The sequence below is a fragment of the Mirounga angustirostris genome, unplaced genomic scaffold (genome assembly GCF_029215605.1).
Source record: "Mirounga angustirostris isolate CCGP_5_RB_7025 unplaced genomic scaffold, mMirAng1.0.hap1 SCAF_2, whole genome shotgun sequence".
Classification (NCBI taxonomy): Eukaryota; Metazoa; Chordata; class Mammalia; order Carnivora; family Phocidae; genus Mirounga; species Mirounga angustirostris.
In genome coordinates, this window is record NW_026991710.1 from 118,800,992 (window position 1) to 118,814,508 (window position 13,517).

A 13,517-nucleotide genomic window follows, 5' to 3' on the forward strand; every position below is an offset into this window, starting at 1 on the left:
GTGGGGCTGTAACACCCATAGTGGTTTCATTACAGAAATACAATGAAATCAGGTAGCAGAAATTCATGGAACTAATGAGTTTCCTTCCTACTAGTGGCTAAAATCACTCTAGAGCAAACAAAATTGGACTGAGAGACACTGCCTGGAAGTTAATGGCTTCTTTCCTCAGGAATCCTTTGTTTTGCAAGCAGCGGAGGGTAGGGGTGTATACTTAAGCCAGGCCACCAAAGTTCAAATCCTTGCTGGGCGAGTCAGTTGTGTGGGACCTTAGGCAAGCCGTGTAATTTCTCTGGGCTTTGGTTTCTCCATCTGTAAAATGGGGATAGTTCATATCTCATAACATTGCTAAGTATTGCTAAAACAAAAAACAAAACACAAAAAAACACTAAACAAAAAAACCAAACAACCCCCAAAAAACAAAACCAGACTTGGGGGGGCAACCTTGAGCTAAAGCTGCAATTCAGGCATGTTTTAATCAAAATGGAAACTTGAGGGGTCTTGGGCCAGGTTTTTTAAAGACCAGAAAGTCAACTTAGTTCTTGGCCTGTGGTTTGTTCTTAGGATCATAAATAAGGTCACAGTCATGGACTTTGAACACTAAATCAGATGAGCTCATTTTAACTTCTTCCATGTCATCTCAAAAGCTCTTAGGAAACATTTATTAGTAATTTCTTTTAAAGACAACTGCCCAATAGGCAACCATTGTCTTTGGAATGAAAAATTAGGTATTAAAAATTTATTGAACTATGATTTTATTATTAATTCTGTAAATTCAAAGAATGGTTATTATAATCCCTCCTGTGAGGTTTAGTTAATTTTTACATCTCTCTACATTATAATTTTATGAGGTATCTTACAGTGGTTTCAAATTATTTCTTCAGTCTTTGTCTTTGTTTTTAATTTATACAGTGGAATTTACTTGTTCATTGGTGTGAGTAATTTTCAGTATCTTGCCAAACACTCTGTGGCAACTGAAACTACAAGTTGCTTATATGAGACTCTTCTGTTTGAGTGCAGTGCAACAAAAACAAATTATGCTGAAAACCCAACATCATTGAATTGTAGGCACTTATGTAACTAATTAAAAAATACTTTTATTTTCTGTAAATAAGAAGACAAATTTGACCTACATTTTTGGGGGGCAAATAATAGGGCAAAGCATATCTTATGGCTAGAATAATGTTCAGTTTCACTGTATTATTACTTCTGTTTTTTTTATCTCCCCAACTTGACCAAATGCTTTATATCCCATTCAGCCCATCTTGTTGCAGAACTCACATATATTAGAAGCTTGATCAATATTTATAGACCAATTGTATTATTCTTATGTGTTCAGATTGTAGTTTAAAACTCAGGTTTATGAAGAAAAGTCCCATCAGTTTCCCAGAGTGTTGTGAAAATCTCTCCAGGAACTCATGGTGATCCCATGTTCAAAGTGCACTGTCAGACATTGATGCTGCTCAGTCCCGGGGGGCAGCTGGAGCCCATAGGCTAAGAGTGAAGAGCAGCCTTCTCTAGTGCCCCTGGGCAGCCCAAGCACAGCAGGGTTTGAGAGGTGATGATGTGTCCTCTGGCAACAATGATATCAGGCTCTGCTGGTTGATGCTAGGTGTAGCCAATAAGGTGTCTTACTGTCTGGACATCTGTGTCGGCTACCGGCTGCATAGCACACAGCATCCGTAAGGGTGCTGAAGGAGGTATGGGAGGAGTTCACTCTGCAGGAGTCCAAGAAGCTCTGCTTCCAGGTTGATAAGACACAGATCCCCTTCTCCATTCCTAATCTGTATATTCACGTGTACACATACTGTCTTCCTATTGTGGCTACTATCTTTGTAACAATCCAATCCAGCTGCAGACCTGCAGTGAATGCCCATTCTGCAAATCAGAGCTTCAGCATATTGCTATGAAAAAGTCTGATTAGATTTGAGATCATTGGCATTATTACAAGAAAATTCAACATTACATTGTTTTGGACAGAAAAAATGTTTAATTTCTTTAAATATAATTTCCAACCATGGTAAATTTTTGAATTGTTGTAAAAATGTTTTTTACATTTTTATATATCACCTTTTTTTGTTGTTGAAAGTGACTATCTAGAGATCAACTTTTTCATAAACATGAAATTATTTTATGTGGAATTTTCTGCATATTTAATATTTAAATCACTTCTAATATTTTTCTTTTTTTTTTTTTTAACACATAGGTAATTGTAAAGAAAAGGCAGTTAAATGTTGACTAAACTCCAGGGAGCCATATCATTTTTTCTGTGACATAACTGGAAAATTTGGGGAAGCACCTTCCATTAGGGATTTTTGGTGATTCATAGGTGTTCAAGTTTCCTCAAAGTGTTTTCAAAACTGGGCAAGGACTTTTCTGCTGACTCTGTGTGGCATAAGGATCACTCAGCTTCAAAGAACTTAGTCCCTTCTTTCAACTGTAAAATACTCTAATACCATTTCACACGGTCCTATTTAATGGGGCCATGTGCAGTGTTCACACTCGAGTATGCACTAGACTGGAAAAGTGATCCACAGGCAGGCTCATTTCTGCCGGTTCACCCTCCGTGTTAACTGCCTTGGACAAAGTAATCATCCAGCTGTCTTATTCCGTCTTCTGCAGTAAGACTTCACCCGAGCCTTCCTTCTTCCAACCTGCGCTGCGGGCTGAGGGGTTGGTCTGGAGTAGCCGCCCAGCCCAGCCCGATCCTACCACACACTTTTCCCTTGCCTCTGGGCCACTTGCAAGCGCAACCACGCGCCCAGGTCTCCAGGTTTTTCCGGGGAGGCCCCCCGCCCTCAGCCAGGCTGGGTGGGTGCTGGGGGTGGTCTCGCAGACTTCTCGCGCTTTCCCTGCAGGTCCCCCGGAAGATACAGGCACAGGCCAAAGCAGCTGTCCGGGGTTGCTGCGAGGCGGGGCCGGCGCTCCCTGACCTCCTCCTCCCTCCAGGTTCTGCGCCCCCGGACTTGGCAGTGGCAGAAACCTGCCAAGAGTCCCAGCCCAGGGGGCGGGGAACTTGGACACCTGGGGCAATCGTTCAGGGTCTGCTGCCACCTTCCCCTCCCCCGGCCTCCGCTGGGGATGTTTATCTTGCCCTGTGCTCCTTGCTCTTTTCTCTTTCACTTTTCTTTTCGCTGGGGGTTGGGACTCCCTGGGTTCAGGGCGCCCATGGGGAACCCCGGCTGACTCGCTCGTTGCAGTCGAAGCCCATCGCCAGGGAAGGGAGCCGGGTGGCCGCGCCCGTCCGGCTGCGCCGCTTGCCGCCCCCAGCCCTGCAGCCCGGACTCCATGGAGGTAGAGTTCTGCTTCTTCGCTCGGGGGGGGGGGGAGGTGGTGGTGGTTGAAAAGGCGATGGAATTTTCCCCGAAAGCCTACGCCTCGGGCCTCTCCCAGCTCCGGGCGGACCCACCCGTTTCCCGCCACCAGCTGCGGGTCGCGCCGCCCCGCCCTGCCCTCTCACGGGGAACACTTGACCGCGACTTCAGTTTTCGGTTGCACTACGCACAGAGGTTTTTCCCCTTCTGACCCTTTATTCCTCCCGTGCCCTCTGCTCGCCATCCTCCACTTTCAGAGGTGCGCAGCTTGCTCGTCCGCTTGCGGGTCCCGCGCCGTTCCTCCGTGCGCTCGCGGTCTTTCGGTGTTGCGGGCAGCGGAGTGGCGGGAGGCAGCGCCCGGCGCCGGGCTCTCCCCTCCGCTGACTCTGCAGCTGACCCGCGGAGAGCGAGGGACGTGCGTCTGGCTGCCCCCGCCACGCTGCCGTTTCGGAGAAGACGCCGTCTGGCAGCACGGAGCGCCGAGTTCTGTACCTAACCGAGCTCAGAGAGTTCAAGAAAGGTACCGCAGCTCCCCGCTTCTTCCCTGCCGCCTCCCAAACTCCCTGTCGGTGGGCGCAAAGGTGTGTAGGGCCCTGCGCGTCTGTCGCTACCTTTGTTTGCAAAATCGAGTTACCCTCCCCTTCTTGGATAAGGACCCTTGTCCTCCTAGGGAGAGGAACTTGCAGAAATGGTTACTGCTGGGCAATCAGGCCTGGGTCTATATTCTCACTTCCAACCCTGGACAAGCCACTCATCTCTTAGAAAAGCAGTCTTAGTAACTTGGAAGAGATGCAGGAGACTTTAATTGCAATAAAACCCTTATCCAAGGTGGATTTAAATGAAAATCCGGTTGATTTTTTCCAACTGAAATTGCATTTTGCGAACGGATACGATGCATTTTAATTTATGTAATGCCGTGCATTTAAGATTTTGATAGCTTCAACGTAGCCATAAAGCAAGGTTATTCTTAAACGATGCGTATTAACAGATTCTTAAACAGGGTGAGTCAGAAGTTTCAAAACTGGAGGTAAAGTGGTTGTCGTTAGCTGTTTTCCATTATGTTTTTTAAAGCTACTTTCTAATGTTATGACACGGGTGATGACATCTACTTGTAACTGATAGGCATCCTCATCTTCTCAGTGTGCCTAACGAGGTTTTACTGACTTGACTGAATGAACAGATTAGATCTGGATGGTTGTGGCATCCTGCGGTGGGATGGCTGTGAGGGGGACTGTTCTACTGAAAGCAGCAAGGTGATATATGGATTCAATTTTTAAACTCCTGTTGTTTTATTGAAAAGCAGTGTGGTGGGCAAGGTAGACAGAGGAAGGTGGTACAAAGGAAAGAACAATATAGAGATATAAAGGAAGGGACTGAAAAAAAAAGCAACAGGCTTCTTAGATTTAAAAAGTGACGAAGAATTTAAAATTTTATGTAATCAAGTTAAGAAGTCTCAGAAGTTCTAAAGGTTTGTTATGATTGTGTTTTAAGGTCACATTCTTGCATCTTTTCCCTGTGTTTTCTCCTCTCAAAGTTTTAGTCATACTCAGAATGGCCTTTCCTGCAGTATCATCTGCTCTGTGACAGAGTGACACAGAGGAGATAGGTTGGTCACTGGTCCTGAAGCTCTAGTAAGCAGTGTTCCCATATTTTGTTTTTTAACTTATTATTAATCTATTAATGTATATATTATTTTTTATTAAGTAAGCTCTACACCCAATGTGGGGCTCGAAGTCACTTCCCGGAGATCAAGAGTCACATGCTCTACTGACCGAACCAGCCAGCCGCCCCTTCCCATACTTTGGATTCACTATTCTCCAACAGTCTGGAGTGGGAACTCCAGAACCTGGTTTGAAGTTGTAGTCCTGAAATTTGGAATTTTACTGCAGATTTTGGTGGGCTTAAAGAAAACGATTTGATGCTTTTTGTTTCACCCGTGAGATTCAGTTATAAATGTCAGCAGCTCTATTGCAAGACATACTAGTTGTTAATGAAATACATGTTTATCAACTTCTATGAAGGAGGAAGAAAATCAGTGGTTTAAAGTTTATTGAAACAGTTTGATAATTAGAGGATTAGATAATTAGATAATTAGAACCCAGGAGGTTCTCCATCTCAGGTTTGCTGGCTCTGAGTAGATTTCAGGAAGGCTATGATTGAAGCCCTGAAATGTTATGGATAAGTGGATTTTTCTTAGGAAAATGTCCACAACTCTAGTTAGGTTTTTAAGTGGGTCTTGAATCACAAATAGTTTTAAAAACATCTTAAAACTTAGAAAACTGTCCTTTTCTTCATTTATCTCTTAGAGTTTACTGTTAAGTTTGCTCATTAGGTAGCTATTCTTTTGAAGTTTAGTTAATGATAATACAGAGAGTTCTGTCTTTCTGCCAGCAACTTGAATTACGGGAAATAATATGAATTATAGCTAATACTTGTTGAGTTCTTATTATGTACTGGATGTTGTTCCAAGTATGTATTTTTATTTTTATTTTTATTTATTTATTTATTTATTTATTTTTAAGATTTTATTTATTTATTTGAGAGAGAGACTGAGATAGAGAGAGCATGAGAGGGGGGAGGGTCAGAGGGAGAAGCAGACCCCCCGCCGAGCAGGGAGCCCGATGCAGGACTCGATCCCGGGACTCCAGGATCATGACCTGAGCCGAAGGCAGTTGCTTAACCAACTGAGCCACCCAGGTGCCCCAAAGTATGTATTTTTAAAAATCATCATAATAAAGTTATGTGGTGGTAGGGACTGTATTATACTGCTGAGAAAATTGAAGCATAGGGTAATAAATAACTTTCCCAAAGTTACAGAGCTAGTTAAGTGGTAGAACTGAGGATTTGAACCCGGACAGATTTAAGATCACGGGTATTTAGGAAGAATGATATTTCCATATAAGTATTTCCCACAATTTGGCAGTGACAACTAACCACGACTTCATTTTGATGGACGCAGTGTTATAATGATAGAATGTTGGTTTTCAAGTAACACTGCTTATATAGTACTTGCATGATTGACATCAATCATTAATTATATATTTAAAGATTAGCTTTATGATCAACTAGTATTCACATGAGTGTCCATATGTGTTTGGTTCCTTGGAGAAACTTCTTTCATGGTTCCTGAATGAAAACATTAATTTGCATCAGTTTTTGCTGATAGGGCTTGGCATAGGTACATGTGGATTGATCTGTATGCTGAATTTATCCATCTCCCTGTCCATTCATCCATCCAAGTGGAAAGCTGGGGTTCATGGAGAGATCAGAACAGAAGCCTTTCCCATTATATCACAACCGAGGTGGTGTAGTCAACTATTTGAGAAGCTTTTTCAGAGGCTTTATGGTATGAGGGTTGGCAAGAGGCCAGCTGCTTTCCTTAGTTCAGTATTAGCTCTTTGGTTTACTTACACAGTGATTGCAGATTACTACATGAAGCTATTGAGATTGAATAATGCTTAAGTGCTTGCTGCTATCCTATTTGAATGGATTGAGTGGAAAAATTCCATAGGGAAGTTGGAAGAACCTTTGTGGTTTTAGCTAGTCCTGCAGCATATTCACTACTAGCTATTTAATGGTGAATTTTACTAATTATTATTATTATTATTTTTTAAAGATTTTATTTATTTTTCAACAGAGAGAGAGAGACAGTGAGAGAGGGAACACAAGCAGGGGGAGTGGGAGAGGGAGAAGCAGGATTCCCGCTGAGCTGGGAGCCCAATGTGGGACTCGATCCCTGGATCCTGGGATCATGACCCGAGCAGAAGGCAGATGCTTAACAAACTGAGCCACCCAGGCGCCCTTTACTAATTATTATTAATTATATTTTATTATTTTGCTTTACTTTTTTTTTTTTTTCAAGTTCCTCAGTACTGGAATCGGATGTAGGAAATAAGAAGCTCTTTGGTCTCATTTCAATTCAGCAGTGTTATTCGTAGTCGTTTTATATCTGGAGGCAGGGTATACGTATACATATATTTTTCAGTGTTTTATCCCACTGTGACTCTAGTAGTGTCTTGTGGGTCATTTTCGAAAGGACCAAAATATACATATATACATATATGCATATGCATATATATGTGTGTGTGTGTATAAAATGTATATTTTGTATATAGACCATATAAAAATGGATAAAAAAGTCTAAATGTGTATTTGCTCATCATGTTCTAGTAATACATAGTTGCTTCTTCTCCTGATGCTAAGGTTTCTCCAAGTGCTTACAGACTGCAGAGGGGATCAGGAGAGTGACAGAAAGTATTTTGTTAAATAAAGGAATTGAAACTGAAAATGATCCTACAAGAAGAAAATATGATGGTTGTAAGGTTGGTGGGGGCGGGGGGAGCTCTACTTATCACAGTGGCGCAGGAAAGAAGCCCTGTGATACATTCAATAATCCCTTGTATCATTTCATTCTCACTGGGCATTTTGCTTATATGCCTTCTAATAGAAATTCAAGAAATGAAATACCCCTTGGGCACTGTTAGCTCTGACCTCCAAAATATTCAATTATTCTTTAATTGAACATTTTATAGTTAGAAAGTTTACAATATGTTTTTCCAACTTCCGTGTTCTTCTTACTCTTCTGCAACAAAAAGTATATACATTTAAATTTAATTTTTAAAATAATTCTGTTAAAATTATCCTTTATGTTATTTTAAATATTAGTACACAGGTAACCAAAGTAATTCATTAACTTTTGATAAGTAATTATGAGGCATAAAATTAACTATACTGGAAATGTGTATCATAAATGTAGGTATGGGTAGTGTTGATATCAATGCTTTCCTGAAAGAAGTTTCTCTAATATCAGTTTTTCAATTTGCCCCTTTATTTGGCACCCTGGGGAGGCAAGACATATGGTGAGATTCTGAATGGGAGAGAGATGTGCCTTCCTTTGGTAAAATGGGTGAAGGGTAATTATTTATGAAAGGGGAAGTGGGAAAGGAGAACTTGCCAGAAAATGCTTGCTGTTGGCACATTTCAGGCATATCACTTATAAAAAAGGGTTCCTATGGAAATAGTGGATCCGGAAATTGGTTCCTTTAGAACTCTCTATATCCATACAGCCCTTGGAAAGCTGTGGGGTTCCCCAGGGGTGCCTGTTGTTTACTTTGAAGATCTCTGATCTGGTTCAGCCTATTGCCCGCCCTCCTAAGGTTGGTTTGTAGATTGCCAGGGCTCATTTTGCTTAAAACAGAGATTCTGTGTGTGTGTGTGTGTGTGTGTGTGTCTAGGGGAAGGAGGGGTAAAGAACTGGCAGCTGCAGAGGCTTCCCACTGAGACCGGGGTTGGGGGGGAATAGCTTCCAGCCAGGCTTGGGGGATTGGATAGCCTTCCCAGCCTGGGCTCCTCTTCCATGCCAGTTCCAGTCACACTTCTCTGTGCTCTAGACACACTTGCTATTCCTGCTCACTCCTCGTCATCCTTCCTGCGCCCTGCTGAAAGCATCCGACCTTCATAACTGTTGCCGCCCCTTTATACTGCCCAGGTGGAATTATTTTTTCCCTTGTATGAATTTATTTGTTGCTGTGATAACATTTGTCTCTGTAAGTTCATCTTATTATGTGTGTCTCTACAGTCACATTTTGAATAAAGTATTGACAGTGTGAGCCCAGCCCAGGGTTGGTCACATGGTTGATTTGTATTGACTTCAATGAGAGTCAGGACATTCAGCAGTTTGACAACTTAGCAGAGGAGTGTAAAACAGGTAGGAAACAACAGAGCAAAAACAATGATGGACTGCTATCATAAAAACAGTGTTTGGGGGAAATCAGTCTGGGGTAGGATTTATTGAAGAAAAAACAAATTGGAGATAAGGAACCCAGCCAGAAATCCATTGCAGTCCTTCAGCCGTGCAGTCTCATTCCTGTTATCTGCTCAAGGACAGAGCCTTTAGTAATTCATTCTTTCTATCATCAATTTTTGTCTCTCTGTAATGGGTCTTTCCCATCACTATAATTTCTCCCATAAACAACAACAAAAACAACAAACAGCTGTTTGGCCTCATGTTTCTCTCCAGCCACCACCTGGTTTTTCGGTCCCCATTTTCAGTTCTACTTTCTGTCTCCAGTTTCTCTCTTCTCACTATCTCTTGAACCAGGCAGGCTGTCATCCCCACTACTCCACTAAAACTGTCCTTGTCAGAGGTACTAAGCCCCGCCATGTTGGATCCCGCGGTTAGGGCTTGATTCTCTTCTGGTGCACTCTTTCAGCAGAGTTTTTTTCAGAGTTTTTCATTTGGCTTCCAGACAGTGCCCCCTCTCCTGCTTGTCCTTCTGCCATACCATCACTCATTTCAGTCTCTTGCTGGTTGCGTTTCCCTAACCTCTAAACAGAGGAGTCAGCGGGCTCAGTCTCTAGGTCTTTTGTCTGTGTAACTCACTCCCTTGGTGATCTCCTCCAGCCTTGTAGCTGTTAATGCCTTCCTAGAGTGGTGATTTCTATATCCGGTCATGACCTCCCCCTGAACTCCAGACTAGTATATACAACAGTCTAGTTAGTATTCCTGAGGAGGTGTCTAGGACTCACTGGATTCCTGGCTTAACCCCCAAACTGCTTCTTCCACTGTCTCCCTCCTCTTACTTGGTGGCAGTTCCATTCTTCGAGTTGCATAGATAATCACGTAGTTCATCTCAGAGTTGTCCTTACTTCTCTTTTTTTCACCCCCCACATTTTAATCTGCCACCGGGTCGTTTAGCTGTCCCTTCAGCGTATATCCCACATCTGACTTCTCACCTGCTTCACTGCGGCCACCTGTATCCAAGCTACTCTTGTCATGCCTCAAGGTATTACTGCAAGATTGGTCTCCCTATTGCTATACTTGCCCCTCCCCCCAAGTCTGTTCTCAGTGGGACACAGCAGCCAGAAAGCTTCTGTTTATTTGCCCTGCCTGCATTAAACAAACAAACAAACCTACAAAACAAACAAGCAAACCCTCAAAACAAACAAACAAACTCCCAGAAACCACTGGTTTAACAAATAGTAATTTGTTACTTGTCATGATTCTGCAGTCTGGGCTACATTCAGCTCCTTAGCTCTTACTAGGCCCCTGGGGAGGAAACATTCCGGAAGGTTTCTTCATTCCTATGTCTGGCACCTCATCTGGGCTGGCTGGAAAGTTAAAGCCCCCTCCTTTGAGTCTTTCTTTCTTTTCCATAAGAACTAGCTCTTATCAGGAGCTGAGTAAGCCACTTCCTGCTCTGAGTTTGGGATCTAGGGACCTTTTGTGTCCTTCCTTTTGTTTACCTGGTGGTGAGATTTTTGTGTTTTTTTTTTTTTTTTTAAGTACAATTTCTTTTAAATCTTGAAGGCTTCCTATAAATTTTATTGAGGTTCACTCCATTAGAGAAGGACGTACCCATAAGACTCTCATGACACACCCCTCTTTACTTTGGCTGCAAGTCAGAATGCTGTAGGAGAAACCCTTTCAGAATGCTGTAGGAGAAACCCTTAAGGTTTTTCGAAGCATTTTTGTCCTGCTGACTGGGTCTATGAGGCACTACTTTCATCTAAGTTCTTGATGAGGCATCTTCCAGCCACGCACTTGATTTGATCTTTAACCTGAGAGCACATTGTGCTAATAGACCTTGGATTTGAATTTTGTCCTAGGACTGCTTCTTTCTTTGCGAATCTTCTGCTGTCTGGAGAGGCAAGAATGACAATAAGTTTTCTTTTCTAAGCTGGCAAATCCTGGGTTGAACAATTTTCTCTAAATCCCACTTGAACACTTTAGTTCATCTTTCTCTTCCTGTAATCAATCTTGGGCAGCTAAATGGAGCCAGTTATCACGCTCAGAAATCTTCTTAGTCAGGTCCACAAGTTCATTAGATATATTTTCTTTCTTCTCTATTATTGCAGTGTTGCCAGGCATTTGGCCACAGTGTAATGTGTTGCCCTCTCTCCAGCCACCAGTAAGAAGTTCATCATTGCCTTTCTAACTTTCACTAGAAAGAGTGGCTTTGCTGCATTTCAGGTGTCTACCCACCACCTGGTCTCATTAACAGTTTTAGTATCAGTTTTTAATTGCTATGTGATAAACTCCTCCAAAATTTCATGGTGTGAAACAAGAACATTTTATTTGTTCAAGGTTTGGAGGTTAGAAATTTGGACAGGACATGGTGGCAATGACTTGTCTCCATTCCACAGTGTCTGTGGTCTCAGCTGACTCCAGTGTCCAAGGACTGAGATGGCTCAAGACGTTGGGTCAGGCTGTTGGTGGGTTCTTTCATTCTATTACACTTGGCCTTTCCAAATGGCCAGATTGGGCTTTCTCATAACCTGATGGTCTCAGGGTTGTCAGACTTCTTATATAGTATCCAGCTCCCATAAAAGAGGAAGTGGGAGCTGCAAATCCTTTTAAGGCCTGGGTATAGAATTCCCAGACTTTACATTTGTTTCATTCTATTGGGAATAGCAAGTTAGAAGGCCATCCCAGATTCAGTGGGAGAGGACATAGACTCTTCCTCTCTCTAGGTAGCTTGTCATGCTTGTTCAACGAGGGATGGTGCCGATGATGGCAGCCATCTTTGGAGATGATCAGCCACACATTGTGATCCTGTTAAAACATTAATTAGGTCATTCTCCTCCTCCAGTCAAAACCCTCCTTGGCCTTTTCACCTCACTCTGTAAAAGCCAAATTCCATTGCAAAGGTCAGTAAGGCCCTAAGTGATTTTTATCTCCATTATCTTACCTACTATTCTTCCACTATTTCAGTCACACTGAGAGCCTTTCTCCTCATCACACATACTGCTCTGTTCTTATCTAAGGGTCTTGAACTTGCTGTTCCCCTACTTAGACTGCTCTTCTCTCAGATATAGCCTACTCCTTTACCTCATTGGCTTGGTTCAGTATCCCATTTGTGGTGAGGTTTTCCCCTAACTCATGTACTTCCTGTTGCACTCCCATCAGCACTGTGTTTAAACTCTCCTCCATACACCTATAACTGTCTGACATACTACTAGGTTTATAACTACTAGGTTTATAATACTTTCCAAAACTCTTAGGGTCAGATATGTTTGGAGTTCAGATTTTTTCAGTTTTTGGAAAGGTAACAGTTACTGACTGAATTATGTGTCCCTTCCTACCCTACCCTGAAACCCCCATACAAGAGAGGCTTACTCTTTTAGAAACTTTCAAATATGCAATACAGTATTAACTATAGTCACCATGCTGTACATTACATTCCCATGGCTTATTTATTTTATAACTAGAAGTTTGTACCTTTCAACTCCTTTTACCCATTTCACCCATTCCTCAACCCCCTGCCTCTGGCAACCACCCATCTATTTTCTGTATCTATGAGTTCATTTTTATTTATTTATTTTTTTAATATACCAGTCTTTAAAGAGTCCCTTCCTCTGTGAAGTTCTCCAGGCAAAGCCCCAACTTTACCTCCTCTCAAGCCCCCTGGAAATATTGACTACATTTCTCCTTTGTTTTTGTCCCCTCCTGATGGGTACATCTCTAATAGTATTGGCAGTATTTTATTATATTGACTTGTTTTCAGATTGACTTTCCTCTTGAGTGAATGACGAAAGTGGTACCAAGAATGACAAGAATTGTAATGATGGAGTTGGAAAGGCTGCAGTTTGGGAAATGCAGCATCCTTGTGTGCCTAGCACCTTGCCTGGCACATAATCGATCTTTAATAATGTTATTTTTGCTGTCCATAATCTATCACATATTGCTGAGGGGCCAAGTGATAAAAGGTTTTGAGAAAAGGAGTTTGACTAGATTTGACCGGAAATAAATCATCAATGATCAGATAGCTCTTGGAAAACCAATACCAGCATATTGTCAGGGTCAGGAAGGGAAATAGAATTTCCGGAGGATCTAATTTGGGCCAGACTACTGATAGAATCCTTACATTCATTTTTAGGATGATGCATATGAGCTTTTTTAGATCAGCATGAGCCTATTAGAACTAAAAAAAAGAGGGGGGTGCTGTTTAATATTTTGTGCCAGTTTTTATTGAGGGGATCATTTAATAAATTGCAAAGTAAATCCTTCAGTAAATGAAAGGAAATAGAAACAAGACACACCCTATTCTTTAAAAATTTTTAATAGAAATTTTTTCATTTTCTTAATTCTATTTGCCAATTATTTTGAAAAAAATATTTCAAAATACAAAAAAGATGAAAAAAATTTTGTAAAAATAGTAGTACTGTTAATATTTAATTCATTTAGTGCTCCTTCTCCTGAGAATC

The 13,517-nt window shown here is 41.9% G+C and overlaps 1 protein-coding gene across 9 annotated transcripts in view; it reads left to right on the forward strand.

Annotated features, from left to right (window-relative positions):
- Positions 1-2,658: 2,658 nt before the first annotated feature.
- The window catches only part of IL15 (interleukin 15), a 77,978-nt gene continuing 67,119 nt past the window's right edge, over positions 2,659-13,517 (forward strand). For 4 of the 9 annotated variants that reach the window (XM_064585092.1, XM_064585096.1, XM_064585093.1 and 1 more), the window contains exon 1: positions 2,679-3,291. The gene's annotated coding sequence lies outside the window, so the exon portion shown is untranslated. Of the gene's footprint in view, positions 3,292-3,581; positions 3,893-13,517 lie in introns of those variants that run through there. The other 5 variants (XM_064585094.1, XM_064585095.1, XM_064585098.1 and 2 more) reach the window with 4 other exon arrangements.